The 15,817-nt window shown below is 44.4% G+C and overlaps 1 protein-coding gene across 1 annotated transcript in view; it reads left to right on the forward strand.

Annotated features, from left to right (window-relative positions):
* The first annotated feature begins 1,472 nt into the window (after positions 1–1,472).
* The window catches only part of LOC138579623 (perforin-1-like), a 136,804-nt gene continuing 122,459 nt past the window's right edge, over positions 1,473–15,817 (forward strand). Inside the window, exon 1 of the mRNA XM_069649880.1 lies at positions 1,473–1,636. The gene's annotated coding sequence lies outside the window, so the exon portion shown is untranslated. The remainder of the gene's footprint in view (positions 1,637–15,817) is intronic.

Consider the following 15,817-nt stretch of genomic DNA (forward strand, 5'->3'; position numbering starts at 1 on the left):
CAATTGTTTTAAATACTAAACAAACTGCAATGGCACCCCGTGGACGGTGGTTTCCAATATGTAACTTCAAAGCTTTTAACAAAACCTCTATATGCCCAATCGCCATTAACATACCAATGGTTTTCACTAAAACAGGGGAGTTGGACAAGTTCCATGGGATAGCTTCAAATTCTCCCTTTTTTATTCAGTATCAATAAAAACAATCGTTCCTCAATAATAGCAGGTATTTCCTTCCAGCTGTCCCTATTCTGTATTAGTGCGGCGGTTTTTCTGCGACCTACCAGGGGTTTCATTTGGTGTTCTGCTACAAGGCACCCTGCTGATGGTAGACCCCAGAACAGAGGAACGTGTATGTTTGGTGAGTGGATACGACTGGTAGCACGTGACCCCGATTACTTAAAGTACCAGCAATCTTCATTGCTCAGGGTCCTAATCTTCCTCGTCGCAGTACTCAACATAGTGGTGAACTGGGGCCAGGAAGGTAGGATGATGGGGCAATCTGAGTCTTCACCACTATGTTTAGTTCTGGGACTGAGGCGGTAGATGGACCGATGGAACAATATCAGACAGTCCTCAAACCTCTGTTTAGGACTAGGACGAAGAAGATGGGACAACGAGGCAACATAACTATTTTTTTTCTGCAAGGTCTTGGCATAGCTCTCAACTCACACGCTTTTGGTGGGTGTCACTCACTTTGTAAACAACTGACTCACTCGTCAAGCCTCCTGCACGCCCATTCGTTTCAACGGGCCTCTCACCCGACAAAAATAAAATCTGGTGTTTTCACCCACCTTTGCAACATAAATGGTTGAGAGCTATGGGTCTTGGTGTTCCTGATCAGCTATCTCTCACTGGTATATATATATATATATATATATATATATATATATCATAAATGGACGGACGGAGTGCGGGGGGGGGTCGAGGGGGTGGTGAGCAGGTGGGGTGGCGGGGGGAGTCAGCTTCTTCCAGAATATCTCTATGACAGGATTAAGGACGGAAAACACCCAACTGGCACACTTTCCTTGGCAAAAGAGCATACATACCAACCCTCCCGATTTAGTCGGGACGCTCCCGATTTTAAGGTGAAAAATATTGCTATTTTTCAGTCTCCTGCCTAAAATAAGTGTAGCCTCAATGCATTCCTATGGTGAAATATGTGTCTTTCGATTTCCCTGCGGGAATCTCCCTCCCAGGTGCATCTGAATGTTGGCATGTATGTCAAGAGTAAAGTCTAAACCTATGGGGCCCCTGAGGACAGATACATGACACTGAGGCTTACACATCCACAGGGTGTGGACTCCAGCCACAGAAAGAACTGGTCAATGATTTACAGAATGGTCAGAAGGGATGTCAACATGCACGGCAAAGGGTGGGTCTATAGGTTAATCAGGGCTAATGCAAAGAATCGCGGATTGGCTCTCCTGTTCCTGTCCCCTTCAAGAACCCAGGCTGAAGGGCAGAACAAAAGGAGAGGATTGGAAGGCAAACAGCTGAAAGGTCACTGGACAGAAGGGCCTTCGAGCGCCTCGGCTGCAAGGGCAGCACACGGCAGATGCTGTCCCGGAAGGAAGGAAGTTAGGGCCCGGGTGCCACGTGACAGGACCACAGGCAGCTGAAGTGAAGCGCAGTGCGGGTGAGTGTGAAAATGGCATCTTAATTCCGCAAACGCAGGCACTTGCTGTGCTGTCTGTCTCTTTACATGGAAGACCTCGTTTTAGACGGTTTCCTCAAAAAACACGAGCCCTAACCTCCAACGCTGTGGGGCACTCGCACTGCACAATACTGAAAATATGTCAGCGCACAATTATAAAAAAATGATCTCAATGTTTTCAACAACAGTATAGCAAAGGATACGCAGATAAAAGAAAATGCAATCGTCTTTAAAAGTAAATTCTTGCAGAGCCGCTAAACCAAACACGAAAATGACACTAAGGGCCCGATTCTAATGTGGGTGTTAAGTACCGAAAAGGTCGGATAAAGCGCTAACAACCTTTTCCTGTACTTAAGACCTATTCTGAAGGTGGCGCATTCTTCCGAAGTCGGAATGAATGCGCCACTTTTGGAATAGATGTGGCGGTTGCTTTGGATGGGTGGGAAACCAACCTAGCGACCACCACATTCGTTACCTGCCATTTAAGACGGGTATTCTTGTGGCACTCCTCCACTTTTTTATGTGCGTTAAAGTGGCGCACAGAGACAGTACTATTTCGGTGCCGGTATTTTGGTGCCGGTATTGTGGAGGAGTGCCACAGGAAGCCGGTCGCTGAATGCATGTGGGTGGGCAAAGATTAATGGTCGTGGGATGGGTGGGTAATTATTAATGTAATAATCCACTGGTTTAATTGGGGGTTCAAAGCACATTTAATGCACATTTCTATGCATGCATACATTGATAAATTAAGCTTCAATCACGCACACACTTATACGGTTAGGTGTTTTTTAATAAATATGTGTATGTTTTGCCTTTTTGTAAGATGTGTGCGTGTTATTTTATCTTTATATTCTTTTTGATTGTTTGACAGTATTGCTTTGTTTCATTTTGAAATTAAGTAACCAATTGCTGTTCCATACTTAATCTGGGAGCTTTAATATTTTTTGAAACAGGTGTTTTTTACATTTGTAATAATCCACATGCTTCCTCAGGTGCCTTGTTTTCGGCAACACTTTTGTTAAATAATGAATATGTCGTTATTTAAGGAAAGTGCTGACGAGAATTTCCATTGCACTTGTTGCTGTAAAAAACAGCCGGAATGACGGCGGTGCACTGTCGTGCACTACGAGGACGCCCAGGACCACTTGAGAATAGTGGTGGAGCCTGGCCGTCCAGATTTGGCGCATTGTTTCCTGCTCTTTTGCACGCCCCAACATCAGAATCGGCCCGTAAGTGGTAAGCACGAGGAAACATACGAGATTTGAGAGCCTCACAAAACAAGCTTTGGCAATGGCAGCAGTTTTGCCTTTTTTACAGACATGGGAAAGGCATTTGCCAGGCAATACCGTAGTGATATTAACTGGCCACCGATGGTAGCAGTTGCAATATGGTGCGAATATCTGGGCATATAATAGCAGTGCCTTGTCTAATACTTACTCACAAGCTAAAACTTTTGGCTTTGACAATGCTTGTTTTTAACAGGACTTCAGTGAAGGACACGTGTGCTGCTTATAAATCAAGTAGCTGAAGGCAGACCTGATAAAGACACTTATATTACACTAGCACATTGACAGCTCTATTTAAGTCATTAACTCTCGGTCGACTGCTTTGACAAATCACTGGCAGGTACTTCGAGGGCAACGTTTGATGGTAAGGCTTGATAAAGTTAGATCAAAGAGATCCCTGGAGGCAGGGCCATCTTAAGCACTTTTGGGGCCCTGGACACGGACATCTTTGGGGCCCCCTCCACCAAACCAAAGGAATTAAGGGATCAAGAATACTGGTCACACCACCTACCTCATAACTGTTGCGCTCACAACCTATAGGTTGATATGCTGTCTCGCAGCATAATAAGCACGTTTACTCCCTTTAAGTGCCCTCGCCATCTTCATTCTTGCTCTAATCAGAATGAATGATAAACAAGTAGCATTTGAAGACCAACGTTAGCAGTCTACAAAGGGGTTACTGCTCTAGTAAATACAGGATACTTTTTATCAATTACATCCAGGAAGGTAGATGTAGTACTAATGCAGGACTGTATGTAAAAGGTACATGTAACCCATAATAGACAGATAACTCACATTAGCTGCCTCACAGAATGCAAAAGTGCTCATGCATGGATAGAGACCACCAATTGGAAGGAAGGAGAATGCTACACATACCGACGCATGGATAGTGGTGGCAGATTAGAAGCTACCAGGAAGGTGTCTTTATCCAGACAGACTGAGATTAGAAGTGGGATATGGTTTTCAAATAGTCTTGCCATTAGATATCAAAGGAACAAATGCCTGTGGAGTGCGATACAAATATGTTCACTATTAACACAGTGAAACCATGAATAAGGCTTTTATGAAGATCATACCATGAGAAGGAAATCACTCAGAAAGGCTGACAATTTTGAAAGGTTTAGGGACTGGCAATATGGAGAGGTTCGGCAATACAAGATTAAATGAGATGCTCAGGATCACAGATTGGTTAAGGGGTAAAGGGGTAAAGCTGGGATTTGTACCAACTCTGCAATTTCTGCATTTGAACACTTTCTTTTCCAGTTCTTACCATGAATTAAAATAATCTCATTTTTATTTAAAAAAAAAACAGACTTGGAAAGTACACAAATCACATTACCAAACATGACCATTTTTAAACAAAATATTATAGAAGAGTGTTATGCAAAATGGGAATGATTCTAGCTTCATTCTCTCCATCATCAAGGGAAGTATATAGAAACCAGCATACCAATCAATGTCATTTAACAAATTTAATTTGGGGTTGTCTTTTGTATTTTAAAGCTTTAAATACTTCCAAAACGATGGCTTGTGGCATTTTCATTTATAAACGTGCATAAAAACCTTTGACTTTAACCAAAAAGCAAACCGTTTTTTGTGTCAAACAAGAAGACCTTAAAATATGCTAGCCTGAGGCCTGCAACATATGGTCCGCTCTCTTCTGTCTACCAACCCTTCCACCCAAATGGCCTACATAAGAAGAAAGAGCAAGTAATGGGCTAAACGATGGTTTATAGTGTCTTTTTCGACAGTCAAAGTTTCGCAATACAAAAGTTTCGACAACAAAGCATCGAGAAAAAAAATGTTGAATGCATTTTTTTTATGGGGGGTGCCCCTCCAAACCCCCATTTAAAAAAAAAAACACTTATTTTACTATACAAAACTAAACTAAACCTTTTAACATTAAAAAAATGCATTCAAATTTTTTTTTAGAAACTTTGTATTCGAAAGTTTTGTGTTTAGACACTTTTTTTTTCGAAATTATAACTGGATACGCTAAACAATACCAGTATGCAAGAAGGCAAACCTCACAGAAGACAGCACAGTAATGTAAGATATATTAGATGATTTGACCAGGATCACTATCGTCTGCTGGAAAATCCAGGATACAAACATGAACGCTGTTGTTCCATAGTCTTGAAGTTGGATACTTATACACCTCTGTACACAAACACAAACAGTTTATGCCATTGTTGGAGGCAATTACCTAAGTTTTACATCACCCCATCTGAACAAACCAATTTCTAGACCTTCACCATACGAATATGTTAGTTTTTATAGCAACCCCCAATCTGGTACAGGTGCATTCCTGATAAAAAGCAGATGTTGTTCTGCAAAACCAAGTACATATGCAGGCAGGTTTATAAACTTCAGACATAGGAAAGGCTCAGCCAGCCTTGCTGGAATGTGATATTCTAATTTTGCATATGAACACATATCTCTGGAATGTGTGCTTCACACACTGAGCTAACTTCTGAACCAATGAGGCGCTCAATTTTTCAATATGCATTTCACCATTACCTATTGCACGTGATCAACCAAATTCCCACAGGAAGGCAAGAATGCTACAGAGTTGTGCCATAAGGAACACACAAACTGTGTATACCAAAGTGAACACAGAAAGCAATACACGATGAATGGATGAAGTCGGAATGCACTTGCCAAAACAGAAAGACAATGGGTTTAGAGCCTCAGCAGCACCCCATAACATATGCTGACGTGTGCTATTTAAGACTGGTGAACAATGCAATCTTACTTCTTCAGATCAGCTAGTCTTGTGGGGCCCCCTCCAAGGCGGGGGCCCTGGGCAAGTGCCCCTTTTGCCCTCCAATAAAAACGTCTCTGCCTGGAGTGTGTTTTTTGGGTAAGGGGGCGGGCAGAAATGTGTTGGAATGGCCACAGGGATTATCATCGCCATTGGCAGTCAATGGCTGGGTAAATAACCAATCAACACCTAGAAGCGTTGTGTCCCTCCTCATATGCCATTTCCCTGGGCTGTACTTTAGTGCAAAAGTTTCGACTTTTAGGTGTCGCTAAAATACCACCTAACAGACAAAACTATAAACACCTTTGGACAAAATGCCGATATTGTTGAAGGCTAGGGGGGAAAGTTTAAAGGGATACAAAAATAATTACGCTTTCACACCTGTAGTGGACAGGAGGGGAAAACAGGGGGAACAGTATAACCATAATACATATAATTGCAGCGCCTAGAAACCAGTAAAGTCCAGCATTGAGCATTATATTAAACGTGAAATGATTTTTATTATTATATGGTGGTTTCCCGCAGGGCCAATGATTATGTCACCAAGAGTTCGACAACGAGTGAGAAGAAAAGGCTCTTTTGGGTGGAGGGGGTTCAGTCCCCAGCAGAGGAGGAGGCCGCCCCCCCCCCCTTTCATCGGTTAGCGGCTAAAGGCGCTGCCACAGTTACCCACCCTACAGACACTAGGGGCCCGGAGAAGCAGGTTAACTGCTCGTGGTAACCTCGCTACTGGGGGTTACCTTAAGGGCAGAGGGCATGACACTCCGCCTGCTTCCAGGGAGGGGAGGGCGTGTTGCTTTGGGGGGCTCATCCCTCACAACTCAATGGATGTGGGCAGTGTTTTGAAAGGTGCTGATTTTTTGATCAGAGGGGTTCCATTGTAATCCACGGCAGGTTAGATTTCTTCGGAAGGTAAAGGTGATATCAAGGGAGTGTGACACCCTCCAAACGAGGATGGGCTGAGAGATGTGACCAGGTACCACTAAGAGCTCTCAGGCCAAGGTCAGAACGAGGGCGACACTATGGTCACAGGAGCGCCACTCGACACCTCTTCATCAGGCGTGCACATCGTTCGGCTAATTGGGCTTTAGTCTCCACCCCTTCATACCTCAGGAATTCTGGGCAATTTGTCACGTGATCAGGCTCGACTCCAGGTGATGGACACGCTGTGATGCCAGCAACTTTGGAAGAGCCTCGCAGTTACTTTTAAGAGCATCTCTTTGTATTCGGCCATGCCCAATCTCACGTGTTAATGAGAAGCAATTTCCAACTGAAAGCGCGCACACAGCTCCAACAACCTAGCAAATGCAAGCCTTCTTCCAAGACAATTAAAGTGAGTCACAAAATAAAGCCCTGTTTTAATACCCGGTTTGGATATATGACGTTTACCAGTTTGACATGCCAAACAGATTTTCCTTTCACACGGATATACAGAATGTTTAAACTTCATACAATAGGCAGGTAATCCTATCACACAATGAGCCTCATTACGAGGTCAGAGGTAACCCGCAAACACAGTTTCCGCCGCCTAATATCCTGGTGCTACCGGGATATTACAAGTCCTGGCGGCCCGGGATGTCAGGCAGCGGGAACTGTAAGTGCCCATTCCCGTGGAGTAGGACTCTGCTAACGGTGCCACTGCCTCCATGGAATCCATGCCTGCAGGGGGCGGTGCTCCCGGCAGATCAGACCTGGCACCCTTATTTCCAGACAGCCAGAGACTTGTAATGAGGCCCAATGTCTTGTATTGTATGCCTTTAAATTCGGTAACAGGAGATTATTCTGGCTTGCATTACATTGCATTATGGGAACTGTAGTCTTCTATTCAGGATGTGGAAAATCAAACAGTGGCCCTAAAAACATTATTTCTATACTTTCCCATTCTACTAAAGAGGCAACAGACTTTGCACATATGTTTGGCCACATATGTATTACAATATTCATAACCAATTTATCACAATCCATTCAAAGTAATCAGCAGACTTCTCAAGGCGCTATTGCGAACCGCAAACCATGACTCGGGCAATACCCCTTCATTAAAACAAAGTCAAATACGCAGCAGCGGCATCAGGCAAGCCAAGCTGCCACCGATATTCCCTTTGTTTCACTAACATTGCAACATGGGGCGGCGGCGGCTTAACAACATGAATCCGCCACGGCACATATTTGCAACGTTAGTAAAACAAAGTCAAAGTCATCGGTATCGGCATCAGACAAGCCGCAGACGACATTCTCGTTGTTTCAACTTTGTATTCCAACTCTCCAGCTGTTCTCATTCTACTTGATCTCTCCTCTGGATTTGATACGGTCAACCACGCCATCCTCATAAAACGGCTCCACGATACCCTAGGTATCGCAGAGCGGGCCCTGGACTGGCTGACCTCCTTCCTCAATGACCGTCCACTCCAGGTTATTCTGGGCTCTTTTTCCTCCCCCACCTCTATCTCCACCTGCGGTGTCCTCCAAGGCTCCTACCTTTCTCCCTGCCTCTTTAACACATATCTAGCTCCGCCTGCACACCTCATTTCCACTTTCTCCCTCAACTTCCAATGTTACGCAGATGGCACAACTCTTCTTCAAACTTCCCTCTGATCCTCTCCTTACGTCCTCCATCATTCCTGACTGCCTATCTGCCATCCACTCCTGGTGTACTTCCAATGATCTCTGCCTCAACGCCAGCAAGACTGAGATCCTTCGTATTGGGACTCCTGCTCCCTCGTTCTTCCCCTCACTCTGGCTATCTTCTATGGGTTTACCCCCTTCTCCTTCATCTGAAGCCAGAAACCTTGGAGTCATCTTCGACTCCTCTCCTTCCTCCTTCACATTCAGGACCTTGCCAAGAAGGCCTGCTTTCAACTACACCCGCCTCAAAGGACTTCTTCCTTTCCTCTCTTCTTCCCAGAAGCGCAATGTCTGTAGAGCTATGGTTCTCTCTAGGCTAGACAACTGCAATAGCCTCTTCCTTAATCTGCCCTGTTCTTCTTTACGACCGCTCCAGCCAATCCAGAATAGGGCTGCAAGAATTATCCTTGGCCTCAAGCCCAGGGACTGCTTCTCTCCAGCCCTAAAAACACTCCACTGGCTCCCGGTGGCTGCAAGGATCACATTCAAATCCCTCTGCATCATCCATAAGGCTGTCTGCAGCCAGGGACCACGCCCTCTACAACTTTCCTGTCACTAAATACTCTGCCTCCAGATCTTTATGTTCCTCCGGCACCAACTATCTGTGTGTCAAGCGCTTCGCTAAACAGCAAGCTGGTGGCCAATCTCTTTCCTCAGCAGGCTCCCTTCTATGGAGCAGCCTCCCCCTTCCTCTTTGCATAGAGCCGGATCTCCTCAAATTCCAGAAGCTACTCAAGACTTTCCATTTTACCTCCTCCCCCTCAACCCCCTCTGCTAAGCCCCACAGTTGCTGAGATTGGTGTCCAGGGCGCTTATGTGTCCACATGGGCCCCGACCTACCACACCCAATCGCCTTCAGCCTCCGCCCGCTCCCAGCACTTGCCTTGCCACCCACTGGCCTATGCCACCACAGGCCTATTTATTATTTATTGGCAGCTGACCACTCTCAACTAGGCACTTACAGCTGCTCAGTTCCTAGCACTTCCCTCTTGGTACACCTAACACTTACCCCACTCCCTCATCCCTCTTCTCTCTCTGCACTTGCATGTTCTGAATGCTCACAAGGCCTAGTAGGTCCGCCTCTATATTTCATTGTTACATTTTTATTTTCTTCCAATGTTCCCTCCCTGTTGATGTATAAGCGCCTTACAAATGCACAATAAAATAAATAAATAAATAACATTGCAACATGTGCCGGCAGCGGGTTAACAATAATTCACTGCCTGCACATATTTGCAATGTTAGTAAAAACCAAGTGAAAGTTGTAGGTGCCATCGGGAAAGCCAAGCCGCCACCAACATTACATTAATTTGACTAACATTGCAAATAGGTGCCAGCGGCGGGTTAAGAACATTAATCCGCCACCGGCACATATTTCTAACGTTAGCAAAACAAATTCAATGTCGGCGGTGGCTTAAAGCCGCAGACACAAATTGATATAAAAACATTAAAAAAATAAATTGAGTGCTGATGACGGCTTTATATCATTAGGCAAACTAATTCGTCGCCGGCACTAAATTAAAGCACATTTAAAAACATTACGCAAAATCAAATATGTACAAAGAAAATGGCTTACCAGAAACAAAATGGCTTACTTGTACAACAAACACACACTGCACATCCAATCATATGACAAACTGCACAGTCAAACCGGTGCTCGCTCCTTACACCAAAAACACTAAACCAATCCCCCACAAGTCACTAGATGTACATTTTCAAAGCTATTTTAAACCAAAACATACTATTACACTGCCTTGTTTATTTTTAATAAAAAATACTGTGAAATCTATAACATAACATGAAAGCTGCAATAAATATATTTTAAAGCATCAATCAAGTCAAATAACGTTTAAATAACATTAACAGATGGCACTTGCCATTATGAAAGTAAAAATGGCTGACAAATTCACCACACAGTAGACATTCTGCCAAAGAGTTCAGAAGGAGGTGTGGTTGGAGGGAAAATGGGTGGGAATGGGAGGAAAATCCTGTAGATTTCACTTAGCAATGGGTGTTAAATGGGTGGGACACATAGCCAAATTACGTAAATCCATCCTCATATGTCACCTCCATTGAAAAGCATTACAAACCTACATTCAAAGCCCCTATTTCAAGCTCTTTTGTTAGAGCTCTTATTTTAATGACAACAGTTTCGGCTTCATAGCTAGCGCTTTCAGCGCCACCTAAAAGCCAAAACAAAAGAATGGGAAGGAGTGAGGCAAATGTCAATTGTAAGAGCGGGCCAGGCTCCCTCTGAAATTAAAACTTGAGCAGAGAGACGAGACCTCAGAAACCAGTTCTGTACGGCTGTTTTTTCTACTCAATTGGGATCCTCAGTGGCTGTAACGCAGCCTCATGACTTCTTGAGTAGCCCTGATATGTAGCATTTCCGCGCTTGGGAATTCTCCGGTGCTATCAGTGTTTACATTACTAACTTCTTACCCCGTGTCTCTGTGTCTGATGCCTTCTCTCAGGACGTGCGGTGTATATTATCCATGCCTGGGAACTACCAGTGTCTGTCTCACAGTCCCAGGAGATGCTGCTGGGCTACACCTCCATTATAATTATAATTGTTCTTTTATAATGTGCTTAATACTGGGGACCATTTTCTAAGCACAAGCACGGGATTTGAACCTGTGCTCCTATGCGTTGTCTTGCTTCCAAGACAAACGCGTTGCATCTGAGCTATCCTCCCAGCCTTCATGCTGAAACACCCTCAGGGTCTGCACAAGTGATCAACTATAAGGAATTGGTTAATGTCCTGGGTTTGCGGGTTGCCATCATGCCTACAAGCCAAAGAGAGCACCCAAAAGAGGTCTCACACATTAAACTTAAAAGGAAAAACCATTGCTGTTTGGTTATATGGGATATTACTGAATCCAATTTCAGAGTGGTACATTTAATTGTGGACAAAATACCGAAAAACACAGTATTTTAAAAATGTAAGCCATCTGTTTTTCTATCCTTATAACCCAAGCCCAACCCGACCCATTTTAACCCCTTACCCCTCAACTATATATATATACTCTGGGTCCAGTGTGGAATCACCACGTGGGTTCGTTTTCTGAAGTGCACTCCGATAGCCTTATACTGTAGTACAAGGCTATTCTACATATATATATATATATATATATCAGTGTTTTGTCAGGGATGACATTTACCACTCTGAAATTGGCTTTGGTAAAATGACTAGGTACCCTGCTCTGCTTGGGTTACACAACAAGTAGCCAGACTATATGGCATTTGTGTAGATCCTAAAGGGAGCACACAGACAGAAGTCAGTTCCTATCATCTACTGGGCAGTAAGGCTTCACTGGACCTCTGAGACTATGCATCCAAGAGGAGTCTGTTTGCTGCGGGTGTTCTCATCATGGTGGGATCCTAAACCAAGGAACAAAGAAAGCTCCTCTACGGGCAAGGTGGTGGGTGTGCGGGGCACACACGATCCTTGGTCGGAAAATCCCCAATTCCTTTTCAACCGTTCTCCTCCGGGGATACCACAGCCTCAGTCTCACTAATAGACGCTAAAAAGAAGGTCCTGGTGCTTAGGGGGTACTACGTCTGCTAAAAATCTAATTCTGAGATTACAGAAATGTACTAAACTCCTCGAAAAACCAATGAAAAGCCAAACAACCTCCCCGAGTGTTCAAGAAGTGCTTAAATAGAAAGGCAAAAAGAATTCGTTTTTTAACAAATGGTGCAGATTTCTTGGAATATAGAACTGACTGACTTTTTGTAATACAATATTTACAGTTGTCGCCCTTTACCCATTGTCTGTACATGCTACCGTTTTAAGCTTTTACAAGATAACATCTAACAACCCATGGTTTTGCCAAGAGTTCTTCGGTCACCGTTCAGATATACTTGTTATACCCACGTTATGAATAATGTGTCATGTAATGTTATTTAGCTAAAATAAAACTATTGACAACAAAAGGAATTTGACATTGGCTGTAGCTGGCTACAGCCTACTCTGGTAGGAGGAGAGAGTCCTTTGAAACACTAACACCAATTGCTAGGCGCAGTACGCTACTGATGAGACCCTGGAGCGCGCACGTGTGCGCTGCTGCAACAGCGACACTCACTGGCTCGTCACAGTCTGGCGTTTGCCGGGTATTTGGTACACCTCTAGCAGTGACTGATGCAGAGAATGAAGATTACCCCTGCTAAATAGCGCAGGTACTCTTGATTCTATTAAAGACAAGGAGGCAAGCATTATGCTTCATCTTCCATTTTATTCCTTTCTCCAGCAGTTTCAACAATAAACCATTTTCTTAACATTTCTTCTGGAGTAAGAAAAAAAATACATCTTTTTTTTTTACTTTTTCAAACAAAAAACTACATTTCCCTTCTGTTCCAGGTCCACTGTAGTCCCCATGACCTGTCCACATGACCGTAGTCCATTCACTTCCTGTACTCTCCCTCCTCTTGACTGCTCTTTAACTGCAATCCAATTTGAACTGGGTTTTCAACTGGTCCCAACTTGAGATTTGTCCTTTTTTAACTGTCTTGATCTGCAATTCTTCCGCACAAGAACTGGTGGTCTTGCTCTCAACAGCTCTTCTGTCTCAACCCTTTGGTTCAACTGTTCTTCTGGTCCTCTCCTATGGAAAGATACAACAAATTATGTTAGGGAGGCGGATACACACCCTATTCTGAGAGAAATGTTTTCATGAGTGCAATCATTATCATTTTACATCAACTATCCCGTGTATCTAGGGCGGGAAAGTAATGCTTGCCTCCTTGTCTTTAATAGAAGCAAGACTAGCTGCGCTATTTAGCAGGGGTAATCTTCATTCTATGTCAAGACGGAGGCGAGTATCATGCTTGTTCAAAGTTTGTCATCACTGTCTCTGCAACTGACTGTACAGGCTTGAAATAGAATGTTCTAAAGGTGGTATCGCTAGCACAATCGGCCACTTGTAGTATATCCTGCAATCTTGTGCCCTGCGCTAGCGCTTTTGAAGCCATCGCGCTCCTAACAGAATGCGCTCCAAACTTAGCCATATTTATTCCTGCTAACTGCATTATTTCTCGGACCCATCTAGCTATAGTGGCTGTAGCTACTGCTTTGTAGGCTTTTCTGCACGCGATAAGCAACTGTGTTCTTCCCATTGGTCTCATCTCTGCTGTCCTACGCTCATATTCTTTTATGCAGGCTGCTAAGCACCACTTGGGATGCTCCTGCAAGTAGGGGTAGACAGTTGTCGCAGAGTCTGTCTTTGTTCTTCTCACTAGAGTGAAGGTTAATCCTTCTGGTCCGTATGGTCTCCTATTCACGTCTAAAGCTCTGACATCTGCTACTCTTCAACATGACACTAGGCATAACAGCATTGCTAGCTTCCCAGATAGTTGTTTCAGTGACAAATACCTATTCCCTGGCCAGTAGTCTCAGGACTACTGCAACATCCCATAAAGAATCATATTTTGGCTGTGGTGGTTTTCTAAATCTTATTCCTTTCAACAGTTGAACTACTGCTTCATTCTCCCCTACAGGAAATCCCTCTATGGTTGTGTGGCCTGCTGATATTGCTGATCTGTATACTCCAATTGTTCTATAAGCCCCCCAGTCTTGTAGTAACTCTGCAGAAAGTTTAATACCTCTACTAAAGGTGCTGAAATGGGATGAAGATTTCTCCTTTTTCACCACCTTGACCATCTATTCCAAGCTGTGTCGTAGCTCCTTCTAGTCGATGGTGCCCATGACTCAGCGATGAGGCTAGCAGCTTGCGCTGAAATCCCAGGGAGATGCCATCAGCGGGAGCATCTCTCTCACTCTCAGAGGATGATATGACCCAACTGGGTCCGTGAGTAGGCTGTCCCTTGTTGGTAGGATTCTCAGGTAATCTGTCACTAGTTCCATCAATGCCGGAAACCATACTTGTGACTTCTATATCGGCGCTGCCACTATCAATGTCGCTGTCTCCCTGCACACTTTCGTTAGTACTCTGTTCCTCATAATGAACAGCGGAAAGGCGTAGTGCATTTCTCCTCTCTAATCCTGCAAAAATGCATCTACTCCCGCCGCCGTCGGGTCCAGCCTCCAGCTGAAGTACTTGCTCTTTTGTGCGTTCAGTCTGGACGCAAACAGATCTGTATGTGCTGGTCCCCAAATCTCTTCCATCTGCCGAAAGATCTCCTTGTCTAGCATCCAGTTGCTGATATCTGATAGATATCTGGAATTCCAGTCCGCTATTACATTTTGCGAGCCTGGGATATACTCCGCTACAACTGACGTCCCTGACTCTAGGCAGAAATGCCAGAAGTCTTTGGCTAGTTCTGCTAATAACTTGGACTTTGTCCCTCCTAAATGACTGATGTACCAGACTGCTGATATGTTGTCCATTTTCAGCAGGATACACAAATTCACTTTGTATTTCGTAAAAGCTTTGATCGCAAAAGATCCGGCTAACAGTTCTAGACAGTTGATGTGTAATTTGAGTTTTTCCGAACTCCTCCTGTCTCTAGTTCTCTGCAACAGGCTCCCCAGCCTGCTCTGCTGGCGTCTGATTCTATCACCAGGTCGAGGCGGTCGCCGAATATGTCTTTCCCGTTCCAGGCCTCCAAGTTCTGCAACCACCATTCTAGTTCCGTCTTTGACTCCTCATCTAGAGGTACAAATTGATGGTATTGTAAGCCCTGCTGCAGGTGTTTTATTTTCAGCTGTTGAAGGGCACAGTAGTGTAGGGGTCCTGGAAATATTGCTTATATCGATGCTGCTAGCAGCCCCACTACTCTCGCTATCTTCCGCAGAGAAATTACGGTTTTACGTCTCTTATTTTCCTGAGTGGTAGTTCTAGAGTCGTCTTTCTCATATCTATGATGAACCCTATAAATTCCATCCTCTTCGCTGGTGTCACATCTGATTTCTCTTGGTTCACTAGGAAACCTAACGACCTCAGGAGGTCTGTCACCCAGTCTGTCTGGTATAGGACCGTCTCCCTGCTGTTTGCCATCAGCAAGATGTCGTCCAGATATATAATCATTCTTATCCCTTTCTCTCTCATCGTCGCGGCTACAGTCCTCATTAGTTTCGTGAATGCCCAAGGCGCTGAGGCTAGCCCGAATGGCATTGTCGCAAATTGCCAGAATTACCCGCCCCAGTCGAATGCTAGAAAGGGGCGATAATCTTCCTTTACTGGTATCGTGAGATATGCATCCTTTAAGTCTACTCTTGTGAGCCAGTCGCCCTGTCTGAGGGTGTCTCTGAGTTGATGGATTCCCTCCATCTTGAAATGGTGAATCACCATCCACCTGTTCATTTCTCTCAAGTTTATCACTGGCCTTACTTTGTCTTTTCTGTGAACCAGGAATATATTACTTATAAACCTGGGGGTTGTCATGCAAGGCTCTATCGCCCTTTTGCTCGCCAGACTTCGCAGCTCTGAGTTTAAGGTCTCCTTCTACGCTAATATTGAATACAATGGGCGGAGGGGAGGTTGGGATTAAGAGGGTATCTCTGTGAATTCTAGCTGCAGGCCCCTTACTGTC

This window comes from Ambystoma mexicanum, chromosome 3p (assembly GCF_040938575.1).
Source record: "Ambystoma mexicanum isolate Mex_15411 chromosome 3p, UKY_AmexF1_1, whole genome shotgun sequence".
Lineage (NCBI taxonomy): Eukaryota > Metazoa > Chordata > Amphibia > Caudata > Ambystomatidae > Ambystoma > Ambystoma mexicanum.